This window comes from Triturus cristatus, chromosome 8 (genome assembly GCF_964204655.1).
Source record: "Triturus cristatus chromosome 8, aTriCri1.1, whole genome shotgun sequence".
Lineage (NCBI taxonomy): Eukaryota > Metazoa > Chordata > Amphibia > Caudata > Salamandridae > Triturus > Triturus cristatus.
In genome coordinates this window covers 1635185169-1635211341 of record NC_140591.1, presented here as the reverse complement: position 1 = coordinate 1635211341, position 26173 = coordinate 1635185169, and the positions used below count along the sequence as shown (strand labels likewise).

Genomic DNA, 26173 nt, shown 5'->3' with positions numbered 1-26173 from the left:
GCGGCTCGTTGGCGGAGTCGGTGAGACCAGGGCTTGCGTTGAAGGGTGAGACGATGCTCGCTGTGGTGCTGGCAGGTCACGATGCGGCGGCGGAGCCAGTCAATGTTCGGGTCGGGCAGCGATTGTGTCAGTGTTGTCTTTGCAGCGTGTAACAAAGTGTTGCGGAGTGCGGTGCCCACATGACACGGTGCAAGCAGCGGCTCATTGACAGTCGGTGAGACCAGGATTGCATTGCAAAGTGAGATGTTGCTCTTGGCAGTGCTTTCTGGACACAGAATCCTGCAACAGACTCGAGGACAGAGTTGGTTACCCTTACCTCCTGCTGAGACGTTCCAAGACGGTGCCCACAGACATGAGGTCTTTGCTGCTCCTGAGACCTCTAGAACAGGGGTCAAGCTCAGTGCAAGCCCTTGGAGATCTTGTCTTTAAGCAGGGGGACAAAGCAAGCAGAAGAGTCCTTTTCTCCTTTCCTTGGCAGCAAGTAGCCACTGCAGGCCCACCCCAGAGAGCAAACAGCACAGGGGCAGTATTCCTCCTCAGCTTCTACAGCTCTTATCTTTGCCAAAGGTTCCTCTTGATTCCCTGAAGTGCTCTAAAAGTCTGGAGTCTGGGCCCCTGTTTTGATACACACAAATCCTATGTTCTCTGAAGGCAGAGAGTGTCTGTACCCAGCCAAAACCAGTTCTGTCCTCACTGGTGCAGCTTCCTGGCAGGAGGTGGAGTCAGCATTGTTGAAGTCAGATCAGGCCCATGCAGGTGAAAGGAAATCTCCTCCCCTACTCTAAATGCAGCCCAGGTCTATTCAGCCCATCCCTGACTCATCAGGCACTCTGGAGCCACTGTTCCTCCCCAGCCACTGTCATCCAAAGCCAGACAGGCAATACACAAACCAGGCAGGGGCATACAGGATGGCCAAGCATGAAAATACCTACTTTAAGTGATATTTTCAAACACAGAATGTTAAAATCACTCTCACTAAAAGATGCATTTTAACATTCTGAGTTAAAGTATATCAAATTGTATTTTCCTACCTTGCTCCAGGGGCAGTTAGGTATATAAGATGTTATAAACAAACTCCCCATTCTGTCTTATGGGAGCAGGTAACCTTACAATAGTGTAAACAAAATTGGCAGTATTTCATCATCAGGACATGCAACACATCAGGGCATGTCCTACCTTTCACATACAATGCACCCTGCCTACATGGGTACCTTGAGCCTACCTTAGGAGTGACTAATATGTAGAAAAGGGAAGGTTAGCTCCTGGCAAGTATGTGCACTTGCCAAGTCGACATGGCAGTCCTGGACTGCACACAGGCTCTGCAATGGCAGGCCAGAGTTACATTTTACAGACTGCTTCTGTGGGTGGCACAATCCGTGCTCTAGCCCGCTAGCAGCATTTGATTTACAGGCCTTGGGCACACAGTGCACTGTACTAGGTCTGACTAGTAAATCAAATATGCCAATCGTGGAATCACTAATCCATAACACCAATTTACAATGGGAGCACTTGCACTTTGGCACTGAACAGCAGTGGCAAAGTGCCCAAAGCATCTAGACCAGCAAAACGAAGTCCAAAACAGCACAAATTAGAGAGGCAAAGACAAAAAAAATGCAGGGGAGACCCACACCAATTGTGCCCGATCAAACAGATGTTATATGTTCCATGTTCCAAATAGAAGGCTATGATTCTAAAGGGGGACAGTTGAGTTGAACATTGGACTGTGGAGAGCCAAGAGTACCTGTGTGTACTGACAGACAGTTCTATATGCTGTATCCTAATTAACCTATTTGGTGAATCACCTCACCGCCTCTGTCTTCGCTACTACAGCTATATCGGCAATGAATGGAGCTGCCTCTTGAACCCTGCTGACTGCTTCGTTTCAGTGCTTTTTCCAGACAATCGTGTTCTGAAGGCTGCCGCATTTATGCATGTCACAGTAGCTGGTCCCTAACATGGACGTGTCCTTCGCACTTTGGATCAGCTGTTGTGAGGAACTTCTAACTCTCCCTGTGGTAGTGCCCAGAGCGGGCACCACCATGGGTATCCTGCAAGCTGCCCATGCTGTGCATTTCGTGGGGAAGCATGTGTGTGGCACTTCCTTCGGGCTGGACTGTTCCCATGAGGCACAGGGTCAAGACTGATTTGCATATAGCTGTGTCTGAACTGGGGTGGCAAAGTGAGCTAAAGAATGATGGATTCAACCCAGATCTGTGACTGGGGGGGGGGGGGGGGGGGGGGGGAGTGCCTGAAAGGTTTCAGCACTCCGTCCATCCTCTCCTTGTGTTTGCTTTGTTTGCCCTAAGTTAGCAGGGTATGCCCAGACGTGGATCCCTTGCTCACTTTGCCACTGGATTCAAGCTAGTCTGGATGATGAGGGCTGTTAGCCCGAAACCGGTCCCAGGATACTTGTTTCCGGTCCAGGGAAGACATGGTTTGCATTTCGGGCTGGACTGTGCTCATGAGGCACAGGGTCAAGACTGATTTGCATATAGCTGTGTCTGAACTGGGGTGGCAAAGTGAGCCAAAGAACGATTATGGATTCAACCCAGATCTGTGACTGTGGGAGAGTGTCTGAAAAGTTTCAGTACTCCGTCCATCCTCTCCTTGTGTTTGCTTGGCACTACCTTTTGCCCGTGTGCTGGACCCCCTGTTGCAGATCCGTACCTCATGCCTTTCACAGTTCACAGCATTACCTTACTGTGCACATCTGATGCTAGCACATGCAACAATAACTTTAGACTTTCACCCACCTTCTTGAAGTTGGCTAGACCTATTACATTCAGGCGCCGTTCTTCTTGAAGCACACAATAATGCTGTGTATGTCTCCACCTAGCGCATGCAATGCTAACCAGCCCATGTTAAGGCTGCCATCTTGAAAGAGTTTTGACAGCCGTACTCGTTTAAAAGAATGGGAGCAAAGTTTACAGTGCAAAAATTTACTGGTACAGTTTGGAAGTTATTTTATCTGCACTTTTAAAGATTCAGCCTTTGTAGATTTATTCAAAAGTTAATAATTTTAATAGACTAACTATAAGTTCTTTCCCGTTTTCATTTTTCTTTAATATACACATTTCTTACAGTGACAAGCACACTATACATTTACTGTTGGTAAGAATCATATTACTTATAATTTCAAGGACATTATAATAGAGACAGGCAGACTTACGGATGTCAAAATGTTTCTTCAGTGACAAGCACACTTATAAGTGCTTGTTCGTTTGTTTTTCACTTAGCTACCATTGGTACTGCCACATTTGCTTGTCATTTATAGAATAATATCACAGAAAAAGGAACACTCATGGTCGTTAAGAAATTTACAACAGTGACATAGATGCATGACTATTTATTTGCTAATTTGACATTGCCATTTTCATCTGTTATACTGTTTAATTAATTGAGTATTTTTTTTTTTTTTTTAACATATTTGATTGATTTTGTTAAACAAACAACCAGCACAGTTATCCAGAGAAAGAAATGCTGTATTTGCACTAATTGGGTTTGAGGAGAGAGCCACAGTTAACCATTTACCCGAGTTACTGCTGGAGGACGAGAAATTACTAGATGAGTGTAAGTAAGTATTTATTTGCACATTAATTAAAATCGTTGCAATTTTAAGCCATACAAAATATTGAATAAAAAGTCTGTTTAAAGAAAGCAATATAGACTAAAAAGGAATTCATGGTTAAAATGTCTTGCAGTACAGAAGCAATAGTCTAAAAACAACGGTCCATGAAGTGCTCTGTGCGTGGGTGCTCCCATGGGAATTAACAGCAAGGATTTTTAAGAGATGATGGAAAGTAAGCACACGGTTCAGCTGATAAGTGGCAAAATCTTTGCCTAAAGATTCCCTGCCCCGCGGCTGCCACTATTCATCTAGAATGACCAAGTTGACGTTAATATTTTGTTCACTTGTAGTAGGAACTTAGTGGCCCTGCAAGAGAGCTGAATTGATTTGCTGTTCAATAAGGTCAGCACTGCAGTGCAGCATGATCCTATCTAAAGGGCTCAAAAGGTGGGGCAGAGTAGTTCCTGTCTTAAATGTTTTACAGGTTAAATGAACAGGAAGTGTAATAAGCTTTCATCAAATTGGCCACAGAGTCGGAAAAGAGAGTTCAACATTTTTGTTCCCAGGGCGGCACCAGATCTTTTGAAAGAAAGGCTCCCAGTCATATTATTGTATACAAATGTTGGATGGTTTGAGAGATGTGACACGTAAGGTATGGTTGAGGCCCCCAGGTGCTATAAGATTGTAAGACTGACCAGCTGTGTTTTATGCCTGCCAATTCCGCTGTATCCATCCACCACGATTTTAGTTTGGCAGCTTTGTTGGTGATTTTGTTTAATGCTGCGTGGCTAATATTTAGCTCCCAGGCCTCATGTGAGTTGAGGGATGTCAAAGATTGGCGGAGCACTGTTGGCCAGCTATTTTTGATAGTGTGCTGGCTTTCCATTTCAGACCAACACAAAGCGGCCAAGGACTCAGGAGAGGTGGCTCTCAACTTCCAGCACAATTTGAGTAGGGCAGCCATTCTCACCGGGAGCTGGTGCAGGAGCCCAAATTCCAAGGCCACTTCAGCTTGGCATGTGTGTTGTGGTAGGCGGTAGATGCTTTTGAACAAGGCGGACTGTAGAATGTTAATAGTTGTTACATCTTTTCCCTTAAGGAGTTCTGAGCCATAGGTCAATTATGGTTAAAATTTGGCTCTGATGATTTGCAGTAGATATGACTGAGACGACCTCCCCATTTATTTACTTATTAAGTTGAGGGCAAAGAACAGCTTATTTGCTAAGGCCCTTCGTTGAGATACTAGATGATTGTAAAGAGGCAGTCAAGAAACTCCAAATGAGATTCGATAAGCAACCCAGTTTAACAGTACTCAGACACAGGTTCTTCAAAAGCAAACTGAAGATCGAATAGGACGTGAACACATACATCACAGCACTTCAGACTTTGGTCTCTCAATGTCAGTTTGCTCATTTTACAGACCAGTTGATTAGAGACCAGTTCGTTTGAAAGTGCAAAGATAAACAGATCATTCAGAAACTATTATTCATGGGAAACCCATTTTTGGATGAAGCCATCAAAAAGGAAAAGATTATAGGGATATCCCACATTTCTGTAAAGAACCTTAAAGAGTAACCTTTTTAGTCAGTGAATCTAGTTAACACTAGCACATCTTCTCGGAAAATATACAAGTGCCATGATCTTGTTTGACCTCTGTGCTACTGTCATGCCCTAGTGTGGAAAAATACATGGACGAATTGCAACTGGCAGTTATTGGTGGCATTGTCCTTTGGCATCTAACAAGAGTACTTGCAGTCTTATATCTTTATGCTTTGGTGCTATTGATGATGCTCACCAACCTTCGTGCCATTGCATTATGTACCCTTTAAGCTGTGTCTTGTTTGGTTCTGCCTTGTGTTATGTGCCTTAGTCATGCCTTTTGTTTTTGCGCCCTTTCGTTATGGTTGAAGGCATCACCGTTTACTAATAGCAATGCTCAGGGCACTCATTGTCTGGTAGTATTCTTTGCCCGCTGTCTGTTTGTAGGCACACCCGACTTGGTGAAAGCACTGAAAACGACACTTCCCAGACACTCTAGTGCGGCAGCCATATTGGGAGGGGCTCAAGTAGAAAACGAAAGGAGGGGTATGACACAGGCTTGCTATTCATCCTCCTCAATTCGAAAGCAATATAGACTGGAGTTCCGGCATCCCCCACCAACTTGGCCATGTCCTTTTCTTCCGACTGGCTCGGACATCTGACGGTTGTCAGCAGCTGGGACAGGGCGATATTGAGACTATCAGTCCACAACGGGTGATTCTGCTTACACCTCATTGTGACCAAACGTCAGGTTTGAGATTTGCCCTTTCTCAGTGGGTAAGAGCGCACTGCGCTATTCACTTGTATTCACATCCAGAACGTGTCATTTTTAAAAACATTGTAGATATGTTGCGTGGCAGGTCCCACATGTTTTGTTTACCTAAAGAAATATTTGAACTGTTGGGGGACATTTATTATAGTCAGAATGCGAGACGAAACCGAACCAACAAAGCCTAATCAAGCTGCTACCTGTCTTGCAGACTGTACATCAAGGCAGCTCAAGATTGCCGAAGAGCGCAGCCTGGTAGATGTCGTAAAAGACATAGCAGAACCAATAATTGTGCATGCCAACTTATGCTCATTATGTATACCCTGCTCACCATCTACATTATTTTATATGAGAAAACATTATAACCTATCTTCGGAGACTATGAGAAAGGGCACAAGTAACTATCATATGGACACAGATACTGCTGGTGTAGAGGGATAGTCTAGGATAATTGGTTACAAACCTGTTTTTCCTTTACAGGTCTCCCTCCCTGCAGTTCCTTCCCCAAATCCCTCTCTTAAAACGGGTAATTCATCTCAGCAGTGCTCAGGTGGCAACTCCATTAGTCTGGACCATGCCGGCATTCAGACTTGGTGGTGCCTGGAGGTAGAACATTCTAGCAATGAGAAGCCAGAGGAATCACAGAGTTGACACTGAGATTCAGAAGACAATTAGTGGTAATAAATCATTGGGTTTCAAAATGGATCCTTTAGCATCTAACATGTGTTTTCACTGAAAGAACCCTCCCCATGTTAAAAATAGTAAACTTTGCCCAACTATAATGGTCACCTGCAATTACTGTAAGAAAATAGGACGCTTTGCTAAGGTTTGCCAGAAGAAAAAGAGTAATTTGGTAAAGTCTGTAGCGTGTATGACAGTCTGATTGTGAGACTGATTCTGATTCTGATCCTGAGTGATGACGAGGGAGTGAATGATCATGTACTTAGCGTGGGGGACAACGTTTCTGGTGGTAATGGTGATCATCATAGAGGCTTGAGTCCCATCTCGGGTGATCCCTCTTCATGTGTCGATCCTATTGTGGCTATTTGTGTGGATAATAAAAACGTAAGATTTCTGGCAGATTCAGGATAAAGAATCAATATGATCACCCAAAGATTATTCCAATACATGTAGGGTGACATAAAATTATTCCCACTGGATTGTTGACCTGACTCCTATGAAGGGCCACAAATAGAGCTCTCAGGTTACAAAGAGGATGTACTGGGATTTAGGGGAAGGAGAACTGAAGGGAAAATATGCGTGGACATAAAGAGATTGAACAGTCTGGGGTGGTTTCAGATAGAAATATTTAGAATGGTTCTTAGAAATGGTCACAAAGAACAAGTGTTGGTGGTGGAATATAATGGGGTTGTGGAGGAATGGAACCACAGGTTCTGTGAGGTTTTTTGGGATACTGGGTAAGATAAAGGGTTTCAAACACAAGATCAAAGTCAAGGAAGGAGCCATCCCTGTCAAGAACAAACTACATGGGGTTCCATTTAGTGTCAGATGATCTTGAGAAAGAACTCAATTCATTCTACTGAGTCATCATTGTGGTTGTCCCTGCTTGTAGTAGCACACAAGCGGAGTAGACAACTACACGTGTAGGTTGATCTAAGGTCACTAAATGAAAACATATGGGTTGGCTCACACCTACTTCCCAAAATTTATGATTTATTTGCTCCAACTGCTGGACCAAGTTTATTTTGTAAGCTTTATCTTGAACCCGCATACCACCAAGCAGAATTGCAACACTTTACAGCATTTGGTTCTCCAATAGGTAAATTTCGGTATCGCTGTATGTCATTTGGGCTTGCCTCGAAGGCATCATCTTTTCAAAGAATAATGTACAACATGCTTAAAGAGGTGCAAAGGGTTTTGGTCTTCCAAGACAATATGCTGATTTTTGCTAAAGATGCTGTCTCACACTTATTTTGAAAGGAGTTCTCAAAGTCTTCAAGGAACATGAAGTTATACCTAAAAGACAGAAGTGTTAGTTCTTATGTAGTGAGGTTGAATATTTAGGACAAATGATTTCCAAAGAAGGATTAAAACTCAGGCTGGGGTTGATAAAATCTATCATAGAAACTCCCTCTCCTGGTGATAAGAGTGGACTGTGTGAATTCTACTCATGGTTAATTCTAGAGTACACAACAAAGATTAGTCCCATCAGTAGTTCTCACGTAAGAATTCAAGTTTATTTGGGATGAGGTATGTTCAGAAGCCATCGCATGATTTATTCTCAGTTGAGTGAGAGTAAAGTTATCAAACCATTTGATCCTTCTTTACAATTCTACAACAGGGTTGGTGCCAGTAAGGTAGGTTTAGGAGCTGTGCTCAACAAAAGAAAGGAGAAGTAGAGTATGCTGTTCCATTTGCCTAGAGGGTTCAGTGTGATGCAGAATTTAATATTTGATTATTGAGAAAGAATTGGTCACATGTTGGTGGGCAATTGAAACATTCTATATTCGGTGGTGGTGGTCTAAGGTGTTGTATCCCGAGGATTTTGAGGTTACCTATGAAACTACGGCAGTTTCAATTTGATGTGGTACACATTGCTGGGGGTAAGAAGGTCAGTCAATTTTCTTTTCCGGCTCTCAAGTAACAGCAGTGATGAGGATGAACGAATGTTGGCAGAACTTATGGATGAAGATTTTGAGGACTGTGTAGTAGCATCAATCAAAGTAACAGGATTAGGCGTTGTTCTGAGGAAGGTTGGAGAGTTTTGCTAGCAGAGGCCCGAGTGTTAAAGCAGGTGCTAGAGCATGTTAAAAATGGTTGTCCAAAAGAAAAGGCATTAACTCCTATGCTTCAGCTGTACTTCAAAGTTTCTGAAGAACTTTCCATGGAAGATGGGATATTACTAAGATCTAAAAAATTAATTCTATGTCAGGACCGGTGGCGAGGATTAGCTTCAACTTTCTTCATTTATTGTATCCAGCAGCCATTAAAAGCTTAAGAAAAGCGAACAAAACTAAATTTCCCATGATGATTTAGGGAACAGAACACAGTCCTACAACAGTAAATCAGCGCAGATCCATCCATACACCTTGGAACTCTGGCTCCAATTACCTCCTGGGCAGCCTTCCACATTATGCTCTTAGAGTCCAAGCGCAAGGAGCAGTTGGGGGTAGATATGAACGCTTTTGCCCACCTAAAAAAGGCTTTCATGGACTCTCAACCCTCTTCTAATCTGGTGGGTGCCTCGGGCCCACCTGACTCCCCAGGGAACCCAGTCAATCTGGCAGTGTCACATCAGACAGGGCTGGAGAACCTGGCAGCTTACTGGGGCTGCTCCGGCTGTGGTTATAGACACCCTGGAGGAGGATGCACAAGGTCAGACCTCAGATATGCTTAATCAAGACGACCTTCTGTATTCTAGATCAGCAGAATGGACTCCGCCGCCTAAGGTGGCATCCTATATAGTGCTGGCCCCGCCCTGATGGTAACGATAGTGTTTCCAGGACACACGGAGCGAGGGTGCCGTTTACTGTTGAAACGCGCGTCCAGCAATCTCCGAGTCCTACAACCAGATCTCATTCATTTTTTGGGTGGCTGAGGGCACAGTTTTGGTATTGAGCCTTCAATAATTTTGAATACTGCTGCACATCGACACCTGTCATGACGCATTTCCCGGAAGACAGGCTGAACCAGGCAGTAGTTACGCTGGGAACGACTGGGATACCGGATTACATAGTTGGGTCCCGCAGTAACGTTACGACCGGCCCCTCCCATCAATTTACTAATTAAGTCTGCTATTTAACAGAAGGTTCTACCCCTACTTACTTGTCACCGGGGAGGAGTGCGGTACACAGTAGGTGATCCCGTGGAGAACGCACCTTGATGAAGTAAGATGCTACGGTCTGGATGAATGACAGTGGGATGCGTGTGCATTTAGTTGTGGCTTATACTTTCTTGCCCCCACCTCAGTTTCACGCTATTTGGCTTAAAATATACTGCCTAAAGTAGTTTTTCTTTATCTGCTTGCCTCTTCAGAGTTTGACTACAGGGGTTCTCCTTTACTCCCCCTCCCATGGAGTATATGGAGTTTAGGCTGTAGGTAAGAAATTGGGGAGTAATTTTCCCCGTGTTTTTTACTCACTGGTGTATTCACGTATGCCAGTCACGTGTTATACACTTGCACTATGCGCACATAAGAGTGTATATAGTTGCGCCTGCTTCGTTTTTTCATGAATGACCCCCTAACCTTCTGGTTGCTGAGTATGTGTTATTTTACTTTTTCTTCTTGTTTTTCTACAGGGTACTTTTTCTGACCCGTATATATACAGCAGAGTGACCACGGTCCCTCCACCGCTGATTCCATTTAACCATAATTTTGGTAAGAGTGGAGCCCGTTTCTTGGTAAAAACTAAGGTCCTGATGAATGCCAAGTACCTCTGTTGACATTAGGCAGAAACATGTCGACCCATTTTCAGACCAATGATTATACGGCGAGGGGATAATAATTTTCCCAATTGCGCCGCACACTTGTTTTTATAAACCATATAGTCTCCTAAATCATTAAATAGAGAATGAGGTTACTATAATGGCTTTTAATCTCACTTATTCACTTTGGGCCCCACTCAGTTAGAAGTGCATCCCTGGCGTCAGGTGCATGCCCGCCCTCTATCAAACCAAGATTTTAGAGGGCGAGGACTGGCCGATGATGAAGCATGACACCAGGTGGTGTGTGAGGCCAGTCCGTAACTTTTAGTGAGATGTCCACACTCACAGTCACTTAACACTATTCAGTTGTGTCCGGGTCATTCCAATAGGAGCGGCCCCATTTGTGTGTATTAAGTTGTGTTGGAGGCAGGCCGTCTCCTATTACCCTAACAAGCCTCTAGTTCCCTTCCCCAGCGAATCTGGGGTTAGTGTGCATTGATCCTATATAGTGGCCTGGTTGCGGAAGCCCCTCGATAAGGAGGTTGGGAGCTGCCTAAAGGCAAAGTGTCTCAGACCAGCATTAGAGGGGAAAGTGGCACTCACACTTGAGATGGACACTAAGATGGCCATGTTTTACCAAGTTCATGAAAGACCCATAAAAAGGGCATTGATCATTCTTGGCGGTCATGCCAAGATAAATTGTTGGATGTTATGGGCCTGTTAGCCAAGATTCTGGATAACGCAAAGGACACCAGGGCTTCTGGATCCTTGATATCCCTTGAAATTTTGTCCAGCTGAGCGCAGAGAGCCATCATTTTCTTCGGGAATGCGAACTGCGCTATATCGAGGTGAGAGGCATAGGTATTTACTAATAAATATTGACCCTAAGTTAGGTGAACACTCAACCTTTGGTGTGGGTCCCACTCAGCAGCGGCTCGTGCAGGTAAGAGTGGTGGGGCCTGGTTGGGGAGGGATTCGACAGACGACACAAGGGAAAATTAAATAAAGAATTGATTTTCTCTCGTCATCTTCAGTCGAAATCTCCCCTACCCGGCCCCACCACTCTTACCTGCATGGGCCGCTGCTGGTCCCACTGCGGAGGATAACATCTTTGACAATCCCGTCGTAAAGTAATTAGGGAAGTCCGTGAATACTTTCAAGTCATTAGATAGAGCCCAGTCCTCAAACAAAAAAATATTTACACCTTGTTTTTATGCTAAAGCGGGTCATGGCAGGGGGCGCTCGACCGGCCTCGCTTTCCACCAAGCCTCCTCAAAAGGTGTGGATTCCAGCAGCAGGACCCGGCAAAAATTGGAAACTTCCATCCAACAAGATCATACCCTTGTCGGAGAGGCAACAGATCCTTTAATATCCAATAAGGAGAGTGTACGGTATCAGGAAGGGGTCAGAATAGGGGGCAGACTAGCGCCTTTTCCAAAGGACAGGAAAACCATGCATCAGATGCTTGGGTGCTTCAGACTATCAGAGGGTTCCAAATAGAGTTCTACGATTCACCATTTGAGCACTCCCGTCCAAACCCTCAGTACATCCCAATAGAACAGATTAAGTTGATGGACGAGCAAATCTCTAGTCTGCTGGCGAAAGGTGCTATTGTGCATTCCTCCCTCCATTCCCATGGTTCTCTCAGCAATCTATTCTTGGTGGAGAAAAGGAACTGGGGCTATTGCCCGGTCATAAATCTAAGAATTCAACGAGGGGATGGTGCATCTCCTCAGAGATCTCTTGCAGATTGAAGACTGAATGGTCAGATTGGACCTTCGCAATGCGTACCTACTTATCCCTATCTTCCCGCCAAACCAGTGTTTTTGTTAATTTTGACTTGTAGAGCGCTTAATACCTGAAGGTCTCTAAGCACTTCAAGAAGATCAGCGGAAGTTCCAGAGGAGAGTAGTATCACAGAGGGGAGTGTTATGCCCAAGGTCCTGTAAATAATAGGGCCTTCATTTTCTTCCTGAATGGAAGGAGGCAGCTTTCGGAGCGAAGCTGACCAGGCAGCATGTTCCAAAGATGTGGCATAAGGATCGAGAAGGCTCGGCCACCTTTAGTGGTGTAGCTGAATTGTGGGCATTTTAGAAGGCCCTCCGTGGATTACCTTAGTGAGCGGCAGTGGGCATATTTCTCCAGGCGTTCCTTGATGTAGTTGGGTGCATGTCCAAATAGGGCCTTGTGTGTAATGCAGAGGCCTTTGAATTTAGCCCTCTGCTTGATGGGCAGCCAGTGTAATTGTTGCAGTAGGGGTGATGCCAGAGTGCGCCTAGGTAGCTTGAAGATTAGCCTGGCGGCATCATTCATTACCACCTGGAGTTTGCCCAGCAATGAGTCTGGTAGTCCAATGTAGAGCCAATTTCAGTGGCGGTCTCATATTTTTGAGTTTGTATCCCTCCCTTTCGGTCTGTCTTCCGCTCTGTGGTGCTTTGTCAAGATGAAGCCTGTGGTGGAGCATCAACACTCCCTGGGGGTCCAGATGATAGTCTACCTGGATGATATTCTGATCATAAATCAATGTCCACAACATCTGTCCTATCAGTTACAGGTGACAATCGACTTTCTAGAATTGCTTAGCTCCGGTTTAGTGTTGGATTTGGTTAGAGCTATGTTAAGCCTGCTTCATGGAAGCTAACCAAGATCAAACACAAACTTAGATGCACTCTTTCCTAGACCACGATCTTGTTAATCCAGTTGGCCAGGATTGTGAGCCTTCCCTCCTCATCAATACAGGCCATCTTTACGTGCCCTTTGCATTATCTCACTCTGCTGTGCCTCAAGATTTCCCACCTGCACAAGGGTCTGACTTACTCTCCATTGTTCCCCTTCCAAAGGAGAAGAGGACAGAAATCCAACAGTGGATCGCACATATGGAAGCCTGGAAGGCACGCTCAATCTTCTGGTCCCAACCTGATATAGTACCAGAGTCGCATGCCAGTGGCTGGGATTGGGGAGCTCGATGCTGGGAGTTTGTAGTATCCTCAGGTCATGTTATGTTCCCTTCATTCTGTACCTAGCTGCTCAGCCAGTGTCAGTGTTCCGCGTAGAATGTTAGTGTGGGTGGAATGCTTAGATACTGTGTGGGACTGAGACAGTTGGGAAGATGGGCTGAGCAGCTAGGAGGCTGCTCCTGGTGGGGCTAATGCTGGGGCCTATGTTGGGGCCTATTGTGGAGCCTGTTCTGGGTTTACTACTTCTACACCTAAGATCTCAATAAACCTCATCTACTCCTACCTGGCTACAGTGTCTACTTGTACATCCTGCACACGTGGGGCCACCCCACTACAGAGTTTTCCACAGGAGGACAATAGTCCTGTATGGGTAGAAGGTGGTAATTGTACAGGTGTGCACTCACAAAAGTGATGTCCATTAGGGGACATGTTTCATATGCAGTATGTTACCCACATGTGATTTCTGAGTGTATGTTGCAACCATGCTTTAAGATTGTGATTATAAATTCATAGAGCTATTTTGTTAATGACTTCTTTAAAAAAAATTGGGCACATTCACGTACACAGTATAATGAAGGAGCATTAGTTAAGTGCACAGTGTCAACATCCACTGTTCAGTCTTGTGAAACCGAAGTATAAACAAGTATTAAAAAAAAAAAACATATCACCTCATGTACAATAGAAACCGACAAATTACGGTACAGAACCTATTGTACATAATCCATCTAAGGTAAACATTATCCTAGGAAAACCCTAGCAATAATCACAACTGTGCATCAGTAGTAAAACAAGTCAAGTAACTGTCCATAAACCTGAAACCTCCGAGATTTCACAAGAAGAAACCTTACAATCATTCTTTCTCTGCGATTGCTCTGAGAATTTGGAACACCCCCAGAAATCAGAATGAAACCCTCAACTGTAGCCTTCAAGAAAGAAATTAAAGTACTCCTAATGAACAAATTTCTTTCCTAGATCCTACATTATCCATCCCGATTTCTTAGTATTCCTCATGACTACGGCATATTGAATCCTTTTTGTCTTCTCGTTTGCTCTCTGAACATTGTAAACTACACCATTCCTTTCAGGGTATTACTTCATCGTGCATCTTTCTTGAATATTGTATTATATTACTGTTATACTGCTCTCTGTATACTTGTAACGCGCTCTGATACCCGCCAGGGTAATGTTCGTGCTATAGAACAATATAAAAATAAACCAAATAAATAATCCAGAACATCCCCTCCCTCCCCTCATGCAAAGACCCCCCCTCCTGCTGGCACAAAAAAATTCCATAAGAAATGGTGTGTGGATCATAACTCCTCATTGTCTAGGGTGCTTCCACTATGTGCTGCAGCCATGCCAGGTGGTATACAGTGCGTCATGTGCTCCCATCTCCAGAGATGGCCATACCCTGAGGTCCCCTCAAATCGGATAACATAGCAGACCAAGCTCCCAGGTCATCTTCAACTCGGTCATCCCACCGCACGTGTCAGCTTCCACAACTGCCCACTCAAACATCTCTCAGCTATGTCAAGTATGTGGGGGGTGTTAGGCTTAGCCAGCCCATTGTTACAAGGCATTTTGCCAGAACCAGGCCAAGAAGAACATATTTTCTGCCCAGTTTTTTTTCTTGGAGAAGGAAGTAGGCCCAGTATCACCTGCCGAATATCAAGTGGCACTGCCCATCCCAATTCCTTATTCAAATTGTGCACTACAGCCTGCCAGAAAAAGGACAGAGAGGGGCACAACCATACTATATGAATGAAGTCTACCTCCGGGGCCACACATTGCGCACAGCAGTTGGTCCTGGCGGATACATAGTATACAAGGTCTGCGGGTGAGGTATACTTGGTGTATAAAGTTATAATGCAGGATTTTGAATCTGGCGTTGGAACTAACCATCTGCACTCCCTTGTGTATTGAAACACAATCCTTACTTAAAAGTGGTTCCCCTGTATTTTGTCCCATTTGGACAGTACGCTAAATGGTTAGGTCATCACGGAGTGCCCTTTAGATATGGGAAATTAATTTACGGCCACCGGCCATATCTAGTAACATCCTCAGGGTGTTGAATTGAAGAGGTGCCTCAGGGAAGGTCAGCCATACCATACGGGCCATACTCGATATTTTAATGTATTGAAGTGATTGTCCCATATCCAAAGAAATGGAGGCTTTGGCCTCCTCCTTTGTGACAAACTGTATTCCAGGACATAGGTTTCCCAGTGTATCACAGCCATCCTCCTCCCATCACTGTATCAACATTGAATCAGCAATTTTAAGGAAAGGTTGTAGCACCCAGATTGGCATGTCCAGGGCATAAATGGTGAGATGAAGCACTCTGAACCACTCCCTCCCAAATACTCGCCACCAAAGGAATAATGTAGGGGGGGAAACCATGACTCATCTCTGGATTTTCCACATGTGTACCCTGTAAAAGTTGTTTCTCCCAATTATCTTCCAGGTCAAGCCAATTAATCGTGTGCTGGAGGTGTGCCACCATGTAATAAAATTCCAGATGAGAGACTACAAGATCTCCTTGCCCCTATGTTCTTTGAAGTGTAGTTAGCTTTACTCATTTATGGTTATGGCCCCTCCGAAGATCTACTATAAGACTATGCAATGTGCTGAAATATTGACTTAAGAATCTTGTATAAGGTGCTCTGAAATGTATAAAGGCATTGCGGCAAGATGATCATTTTGACCTGGGCTATCCTGTCCATGAGGGAAAGCAATTAATACCTCTAAAAATAGACAGATGCTCGGAGCCCCTCCACCACCCTTCCTATGTTTAGAACCAAATAAGTTTGTGCTGTGTTGGTCAAACGGATACCCTAGCACCGAACATCACCAGTGGCACAGGGGATCCCACCCTCAGGAAGCCCTGCTCTGCAATGCTACCCTTTGAGAGTCAAGCGCTACAATTGGGCGTTTGGTTTCCAGTGGGGGACAAATGTAGACCCATTACTTGCTCAGCCCACACAACTAATGTCTTTTTCCAACAGATGGCAGGGCACTGCGCTCTTGAGTCCTGTACATTTAACAGAGAACATTCATGTGAATTTGAAAATGACCGCTGCCTTAAACATATTGCTATATCAATACTGCTACATGGTAATAGTTAAAGTAAATGCAGGAAGAATCCCCAGAGCCCGAAAGAGGAGTGTATTAGGTCAGGATGTGTAAATATTAAGGATAAGGTCTGGGTTTTTACTGATGGCAGAACAGACCTATTGCATGTCTTATTGTCTCCCATGGCAAGGCATTCCCACCATCCCACTCACATCAGAAGAGATGCTATGGTCCGTCTCTTCAAAACCTATGGGCTAACCTCTCAGTTCTGTGTTGTTTCAGAAAATCAGTGTCATAGGTGTGTTACTTACCAGGAGTTAAAGGCAGAACAGAGGACAGCTGCGGCTATGAATCATATAATAAGTTCAGGGGGTCCCTTTAAACTCATGCAGCTTTATTTTATTGGAAATGCCCATTTGCAATGAAATGCACCATATCTTGGTGGTATTCTGCCTCTTTTCTTCTTGCTAGAAGTTTACCCGAGTAGGAGAAATGACAGTCTCACAGTTGCTAAATTACTGCTTAGGGAGTTAATCCCTCAGTTTGATCTACTGGTTTCTCTGTAGTCTGATTGTGCATGCCTTTTAAAAATGAAGTGATGAGGATGCATGTTCAGCACTTCAAATGTAGCTGATGTTCCATTGTAGCTACAAGCCAGAGGCACCTGGAATTATGGAGCAAGTAAACAAAACACTGAAGGCTTGACTGGCTAAGTTTGGTGTGTCTGCATCCTTCAAATGGGGTGAAGCCCTTCCCCTGGTTCTGAAGCTTCCCTGATCAGAGCACTGGATCCTTCCCCACAAAATGCTATTGGGGAGACCTGTGAAACTCTCTGCCGTGCCTAAAGCAGCGCTCGTGAATAAAACAGATATGGTTCTTGAATTCTAAGAACCGGCTGATGTGCTGTGTTCTGTCACTCACCAGGTTGAGTTGGCGATTCCACTTCCTAGGCAAGAACAATGCCAAGACCTATGTCCGGGTGACTGGGTCTTTGTGAAGAAGCAGGTCAGGAAAAGCTGCCCCTTACAAGGCATCCTTGTGACAAACACTGCTGACAAGTATGGAGGACTCCTGAGTTGGATTAAAGCTTTGCACCCCACAAGTGTGAGACAGGTCCATGAAGAATTAATGACAACATTCACTGATTCACGAAGTCAAGCACCCGTGCAAATTAAACATTCAGAGGAAGGAGAAGACTGTACACATTTGTGTTAAAGTAAAATTAAGGTAAGCGCTGAGCCTGTGGTGAATGAATCAAGAGTATCCACATTAAAACAAGCAACTGAAAGTGTGCATACTGAGCTCGAAGAAGGAGCAAGCACTTCAGCCAGAAGTGTGCCAAGAAGAGAAGGGTGGCCGAAAAGGGCTGAAAGACTAAAAGCTGCTGTGTCTTAAAAATGCATCCCAGAAATGATCACTGACAAAACCGAGACAATGACAGTGAACAGCCAGTAGTCTTTGTATTGAATTTATTTGTTTGATATTATGCCGACAAGGCAACACAAACACACACAATTCAATAAACAATAAAAAGATCCACAACATTCACTACCGCATTTCTGAATTGACTAAATACCTACATACAAAAACAATAGACTGAAACACACAAAAAAATAATATAATATCAAATATTATGTCACTTTTATAATCATTTTATGTTGCATAAAATCCGATAAAGTATATCATATAATCAATATGAAGAGAGTATATAAAACCCATTAAAGATGTCATATAATCAGTGTCTGATAAATGGGACAACTTATTTATTTTATCCACATATTCTAAACCACAATTTCTTGATCAATCTTTAAATACTCACCTTAGAACGCTCCTTCGTTTGGCTGCAGATATACACTGTATCAAGCGATGGTAATAAATCTAAACTGTCCTTAATATTGTGTTAATTTATAATCTATGATGCTGTTTTATTGAGATGGAAATAATATTTAATTACCTGCCTCTGTAATCCCTCAGCCAAATTAGTGAGACAGGACCAATAATTGTGGATCCTTCATTGGCACTTAAATACTATATTAGTCAAGCCCAACTCCAGCCTCAGTGCACTATTTACTGTACCTCTTGGGAGGCCTAATTATCTTTTCCAAATATTCATTTTACATTCGCAAGTCGGTTAATATTTTTCCCCAGGAGGACTTCCCAGCCATTCAAGAGCAAATTTACAATTTTTAAGTTGTAGGTCTTTTAAAAAAGTTCTACGTATTAAAGTCCCAATTCCAAGTCTATTCTTTGTAATAAACCTGCGGTAGCCCTTGTTCTTAGCTCTTGTTGATCAACTTGTGCTTTAAAATTAAGATTGTATTTAAAAAGGAGATCCAAAAACCTATAGTCAATCACCATCTCTAGTTGTGCACCATTTAGCCACCACTTCTGATATTTTTCTTTGTATACTTCTGTTGGAAAATGCCATCACTTTTGTTTTAGACATATTTATTATCAGATGATCCACTGAGTCAAGCTCCAGTACAATTCAAACTGTATTCTGAAAAGGCATCTAACTTCCTCTGGAGGCCTACTGGAGTGAGATCTATTATGATTGTATCGTCTGTATAGCACAAAAAAGAAATAGTCTCTGCACCTAGTGCCAGTGGAAAGGAGTGAACCTGGTGTAAAGGTGTTGGTGCATCAGCTATATAAACATTAGGGGTCTTTAGCATTGTAGACAAAGCACAATCACTTCCCATCTCGACTCTTGTCCATGATGCCTCATGGAGTTGGACTATCAATTTGTAACAACCCAGGAGGAATATTACAATTTGACATTTTTCCCTCAGAAGAGCCCGGTTGATGTTTTCGAATGCCATGGACAAGTCTTTTCCAAAGACAATCCTCAGCCAAGTGTCAACATTAGGCATCCATCCTGTGTCAAGTGACCACAATGGAAGCCCATTTGTACCTTAGGGATCACTGCCTGATTTATTGTCCACTCCTCCAAACCATAAAAAGGAAGTTTAATAGATTTTAGTTGGAATACCCAACAAAGTAATCATTCAATACCTCTTGATAGACTCGCAAGGGCCCTTTTTGTATACCGCAACACTCATACTTCCTTTCCAAGATTCTGGTGTATCCTGACCACTTATTATATCTAAAAATACCTGAATCAAAACTTGGGCCCACAGACTAGGGTTAAGCTTTCTTGTATCAGCTTGTACTTCATCTATCCCTTGAATGTTTTTATTATTTCCTCTACATTTCAAACTGTGGAGTTAGGAAATACTGCTACGGCACCACAATATCCATCTTTTAATTTTTCAGGGACCCGGCCATATCTGTATTACTGTGTTTGAACTTGTATAGCTTAGTAATGTAGTTAATCCACTCAACTTAAGTCACTAGTGTTGCTCCTGGTTTCTTTGTCCAGGCTGCACCTTTTTCACTCCAAATAATGTTTCTTAATAATGTTCTAAACACCTTAAGGACGCTAGGTGGCGCACTAGCGTATGGACGCCTTCGTGTGAGGCTCCCGCAGTCCGGCGACAATTATCCGACAAAATATCCTGTGAGAGGCAGTATATGATGCTCTGCTTTTACAGGGAGGCATAGCGAGAGAACCGACAGCGGTGAGCCGAGTTTGCTCGATATTGAAGCCTTGCCGTGGGAGATAGACGCTTTGAAAGTTCCGGCGGTGGAGTCAGCTGGAGACTGTGAGGCGCTGGGCCGGCTACACTTCTGAGGCGAGGTCGAGGCGTGAGAGACGGCAGCAGGCCTCCGAGCTGAGTGCGGCGCGCGAAGCGCTCTGGGGAAAGCCCGGGGGAGGAATTGCCCCCTTGGGACCTTTCTGCCGGCACCACTGGTGTAGTGACGACGTTGCTGGCGGTGAGCGGTTCCCCTAACTGGCGGGGCGGCTGTGGTTCCCCCCTCCCTCGCGCACTGGCAGGAGCTGCAGCGTTAAGGAGTTACCTGGGATCGTTGGAGGCTGGTGTTCGATTGGGGGATACTGCGGCAACCAGCCCAGATTAAAGTTTTGCAGGCTGTGCCCCCCCCGTGTGGACCCGTACCGCCGCCGCTCGCATCACCCGGGCTGTGTGTACACTGTGCTGGTGGCTGTGCACGTGGTCCGGGCATCGGTTCTGCGGGCTGTGACTCTGCCTGGGGAGAATCGCTAGGTGAAGGGATTATTCTGCGCCACCTGTGTGGCTGGGGGCGTTGCACGGGGCTTCATATCCTCAGAGTTGGCCGCACTGCGCTGTTGGCGCTTGCGCCGGGGCGGGGGGGCTGAGGAAGGTGATCGGCGCTCTCTTTGGTCAGGAGGGCGTCTCTGTGCGGCTCAGCCCCCCAGTTGTAGCGGCAGAGTGGATTGTTGCTACGGGCTGTGCAGGAGTACGCAGTGCATGGCCCGAGGTCCAGAGAAGTGCGACGGCGGGACGCATTGAGATCCTGTTGGGAATTGCTCTCGGAGTCGTTTGTCTATCCCCTATCATTTCCGACTGCTGATATCGCGGTGGGTCTGCTAGCTGGGGACTAGTAGAGAGGTAGTCAACGGAAGGGGATATACTGCACTGACAGACGTTCAGGATGGGCAAGCCCGACACGCGACAGCCCAAGCTCACGTTTGAGTCTCACAAGAAGGCGACTAAAGCTGGCGACGTTCATCATAGTCCGGCTGGATCGAGTAGAGCCGCGGGGGAGTCGGCGGAAGTGGGGGCTAATTTGCAAGATGTCCTGCATGAGATACGACAGGGGTTTGCGACGATCGCTGACAAAGTTGATAGAATCTCATCGCGCATGGATGCAGTGGTTCAGAAACTGGATGCCCACGAGGAACGTCTGCAGGGAGCGGAGCAGCGGATCTCAGACTCGGAGGACACTGACAGCATACTACGCAGCTCTCCAGAATAAACAACCTGCTGCGTGTGATTGCCGCTAAAAACGAGGATTTGGAGGCGAGAAGTAGGCGTAATAACGTACGTATCGTAGGTATTCCGGAGACTACTAATGTGGGCAAAATGGAGGAGTACGTTGAGAAGATGTTCCTGGCGGCGATTGGGGCAGACGCTTTCTCTTCGCAATTTATAGTGGAAAGGGCGCATCGCACCCTGGGTCCCCGACCCAAACCGGGCATGGTCCCTAGGCCAATCGTGGCCAGGCTACTGAACTATAGGGATCGGGATGCGGCTCTGCGGGCGGCTCGTAGCACGAAGTCACTAACATATGATGGCCATTACTTTACTCTATACCCAGACTTCACTCCGTTGGTGCAGGAGGAACGGCGGAAGTTTTTGGCGGTAAAGGCCAAGCTGCGCAACTTGCAACTGGACTATGCATTGCTCTACCCAGCCCGTCTGCGAGTCACCTATCAGGGGAGACAAAAAATTCACGAACCCTCAGCAAGTAGAGTATTTTATTAAACATTACAAGCGGGGTAACAGGCCTGCTGAGGGGGCAGCGGAAGATCCAGATCTACTGCACGGGGACATAGAGGAAGGCGAACAGTGAGGTGTGGTGAACGTTGATCGCATAATGTGACTCCCCTCCTTTTTCCCCCCTTTTTTTTTTTTTGTTTTATTGTGTTTTTGATGCCTGAAGGATGCTGTCCAGTCTGCATTTTGTGATGTCTCTTTGCTCTTATATACTGCTTGATGTGGCACATATGTTGCCTATGGTTATAACGCTGGACGCCCCTCTGGGTCGTCGGGCCGGACTACAGGTCCTTTGGTGGTCTGGGCGGCGGTGAGGGGGTTTAGTGGTGCCACCTAGCAATGGTCCCTGACGGGAAACACCCTCTAGTATCTTGTGGGTATGGGGAGTTGACTGGCCCTGGTTCAGGGGGCAATTGTGGGAGGGGAGGGGTGGGCACATGGCTGGCAGGTTGGGGTTTGCTTTAGTGGGAGGGGGGAGGGTATATAGTGCGAGATGGGGGGACTGGGTGTTGGAGTTTGTGGACGGGGGTGGGTGACCTGGGGAAGTTGAGGGGTTTATTCCTACAGGGGAGGGCGGTGGATAAAGTTTCTGGGACTGGTATTGTCCTTATTTGTGAAAGTCCAGTGTTGTGGCTGGGCCTGCTACTGATCCGGGGTCGGGGGCAGAGCATCAGGTCTACTTTCAGTGGCAATGTAGATAATGGGTATTTGATGAGTGATGGCAGATAGTGGACATATTGCGAAACTAACGGTGTTATCCTGGAATGTGCGAGGGCTGAATGATGCACTAAAGTGCAGGAGGGTAGTGGCATATCTAGAGCAGCATCAGGTACAAATCGCATTATTGCAGGAAACCCATCTTAGTCCACGTTCGACTTATGCTTTTGCCGGCAAATGGGCGGCGGTGCGGAGTTTCTCTTCCTATTCGGTGTATGCCAGGGGCACTGCCATTTTAATCAAGAAAACGGTGCCTTTTGTGACACTTGGTGAGCATACGGATGCAGAGGGGAGATTTGTCTTGCTGTGGGGTAGGCTTGGCACTGATACCGTCGCAATAGTTAACTGTTATGGTCCTAACGTAGATTCCCCTGACTTTTTCATACGACTTTGGGGGTAGGATACTGAGCACGGGGTCCATGCATATTATCTGGGGAGGAGACTTTAATGTTGCCTTGGCTCCGGGAGTGGACAGGTCCGACGGCAGCCCTCAATATCATAAAAATGCAAGGGATGTTTTGGTGGGCATAATGGAGGAAGGGGGACTGGTAGATAGTTGGAGGTTCGTGCATGCGGGGCTTCGGGAGGGTACACACTTTACTACATACGCCAACACGTGGGCCAGACTTGATTACTGTTTGTTATCTCGAGGTTTGGTGGCTAATCTGGGCAGGGTTGCGCATTTGCCGAGGTCTTATTCGGACCATTGCCCGGTTTTGGTACAAATATCGATCCCGGGTTATGGCAGGGCGGTGCCGCACTGGCGGATGCAGTCCACGGCTCTGCTGGACCCACTGTTTAAGGCTGAACTGGGAGAGGAAATTGCAGAGTTTTTCCCTCGCAATAAAGGATCGGTAGATAGTGTGGAGGCCATTTGGGAGGCGTTTAAGGTGACGGTCAGAGGGTATTCCATCTCAAAGAGCTTTGGGGTGCTGAGAGATATTCGAGGGACGCTTAAGAAACTAGAGGGTGATCTTAAGGAACTGGAGGCTAGAATGGCCCGGGAGCCGATGGGCCCCATTCATAAGGAATTTAGAGAACGGCTCTCGCAGTATGAAAAGGAAGCGGACAGAGGCAAATTTCAGAGGGCAACACTGGCAGGCGCGTAGATATTGTGAGGGAGAGAGACCGGGACGAGCGTTGGCGGAGATTGCTAGGCATCCGCGATGTAATACACATGTACTGGAACTTCGTACGTCGGAGGGTGGGATACATCATGATACGAAGGACATATTGGGTCTCTTCACCGCACATTATGAGGAGTTATATACCACACGGCGGGCTGAGGAGATCCCACTTGGGAGCTTCCTGGATGATGTGGCATTATGCTGGCTGAGTGACGAACATAGGCAGTTCCTCGGGGCTCCGTTCGAACTTGATGAAATACAGGAGGCGATTATGTCTCTTAACAATGGGAAGGCGACCGGCCTTGATGGGCTACCGGCGGAATTCTATAAGTGCTATATTGATATAATGGCCCCCGTGCTCAAAGAGGTTTTTGAGGAGTCTCTGGAGATAGGCATCTTGCCGGGTTCGATGAGGGAGGTGGTGATTACCTCTTGTTGAAATCAGGTAAGGACCCAACTGAATGTGATTCGTACAGACCGCTCTCTTTGATAAATTGTGACACAAAAATATTGGCAAAGGTGCTTGCCACTAGGCTCTCCCTGCTTATGCCTAAGATAGCCCTGCCAGATCAGGCGGGGTTTGTACCTGGTAGATCCACGGCCAGCAATCTGCGCACCCTTTTCTCTCTGATCCAAACAATAGCGCCGGAATTGCCTGTAGCCGCCGTGTTCCTGGATGCCACGAAGGCATTCGACTCGGTCGAATGGAGCTATTTATTCGCCATTTTGTACCGGATGGGGTTTCCTAAAATATTTGTAGCATGGATCCCGTTACTTTACACTGACCCAACGGCGAGAGTACTAATTAATGGTGAGCTGTCGGGTCCTTTCTCCCTGACCAGAGGCACCAGGCAGGGGTGCCCATTGTCCCCATTACTGTTCGCAATAGCGATTGAACCTCTAGCATGCCGTATCCGGCAACTGCACAAACAGAGTGCGTTTAAATGTTTCCAACGTCAGATAGATGTGGCACTGTATGCGGATGATTTAACGCTGTATGTGGTTGACCCGCAGAATCATCTCAATTCACTGCTTCGGGAGTTTTTGGTGTTTGGCTGCTTGTCGGGTGTACAAATCAACTGGAAGAAATCACAGTTTTTTCCACTGACTCCGGCGGTGACCCGATTTCCCTTAGATTATCCGCTTGAATGGTGTGATACTGATCTCCGTTATTTAGGGATACAGATATCGACGGTCAGAGAGGAGACGATAAGATTGAACTATGCCACTGCTATCACTAAACTGGCGTCAGATGTAACGCGCTGGATTTTTTTGCCATTTACCATGGCTGGTAGGGCCTCACTCATTAAAATGGTGGTTTTGCCTCGCTTTTTGTACCTGTTCCAGAATATCCTGTACTATCCAGGTGCGTATTTTTTTCAGACTTTGCGCTCCGAGCTGTTGCGGCTGTTCTGGGCAGGTAGGCAACCAAGATTGGCATGGTCGACTATTACCCAGCCTTATCGTAGTGGAGGATTTGATGTCCCCGATTTCCTAGCCTATTATTTGAGTGCTCAAGCCCATTTCGCATATCATTGGTTTAAGCCTACGCCATTCATGCCGCAGCTGGCTGTGGATTGCTCGGCCTCTTCCACTGAAGGGCATCATTCATGGTCCAGCGAGTGCAATAGAGACGTCGGCTACTACGGTAACGGGCACGATAGATGCGTGGCAGAGAATACTGCGCAGATTGCCAGTCAAATGTCTATATGCACCGACTATGCTCCTAGTTTATCATCAGGATTTGTCCTTGTTGCAGGAAGGGGGATTCCAAGGGATGTGCGCCAAGATGAAAATTTGCTCCTGGGGCGACCTATTTGTGAACGGTCAATTCAAAACGCGGAAACAGTTTAAGGGTTGTCGGCCTACGCCAATTAGAGATTTATTATATCCGGCTGCGGCAGGGGTTGAGGGCAGTTTTACCGCAATTTCCGGAGGAACCTGACGTAGTGTTGCCATTGCAAGTTTTGCTTACATCGACGGACGGCAGGCATTTAGTGTCTCACCTGTATCGTAGCATCCGAGAGCAAAGTGAGAGTGGGGAGAGCAGAGCGCTTAGGAACTGGTGTGTTGATATAGGGAGGGAGATAACGGAGGCACAATGGGCATATTGCTGCGAGCTCACTTCCGAGATTTCGGCCCGCTGCAGGCTACGAATTATCCATTATAAGTTTTTGCAGATAATGTACTATACGCCCGCCAAAAAGATGAGGTTCCGTCATGCAGATAATGACAGATGTGAGCGTTGTGGCTCGGAAGGGGCAGGCTTCTTACATTTGGCATGGGCATGTCCGCCGGTGGCTGCCTATTGGACGCAGGTGCATACGGCATTACAGGCTATGATGGGTGATACGATTGAGCTTGACCCACTAATGATGCTATTGGGGTATACTATGCAGATACCCAAATCGAGCCGGAAATTTGGAAATATAGCACTGTTACTAGCGAAACGGCGGGTTGCATGTAGATGGGGGAGGGGCCGTGCACCGAAATTTAAGGAATGGCTAAAGGATTTAGTATATTGTCAAGAACAGAACACGATATATGCTGATACACAACCGCTGCGTAGTCAGCCCAGGGACATATGGGATCCGTTAAGGGAATACTTGGTGGCCACTGCCGCGGCGAGTGAAGGTGGGAGTCAGGTGGAGGCGGATAGG

At 45.9% G+C, this 26173-nt stretch overlaps 1 protein-coding gene and 1 long non-coding RNA gene across 4 annotated transcripts in view; one reads left to right on the top strand and one right to left on the bottom strand.

Annotated features, from left to right (window-relative positions):
* LOC146808464 (transient receptor potential cation channel subfamily M member 2-like) overlaps window positions 1-26173 on the bottom strand; it is a 1747278-nt gene that overhangs the window by 1220793 nt on the left and 500312 nt on the right. The window lies entirely within an intron of this gene.
* The window catches only part of LOC146808465 (uncharacterized), an 82170-nt gene that overhangs the window by 24653 nt on the left and 31344 nt on the right, over window positions 1-26173 (top strand). The window contains exon 2 of the long non-coding RNA XR_014967992.1: window positions 3457-3570. This is a non-coding gene — a long non-coding RNA (uncharacterized LOC146808465). The remainder of the gene's footprint in view (window positions 1-3456; window positions 3571-26173) is intronic.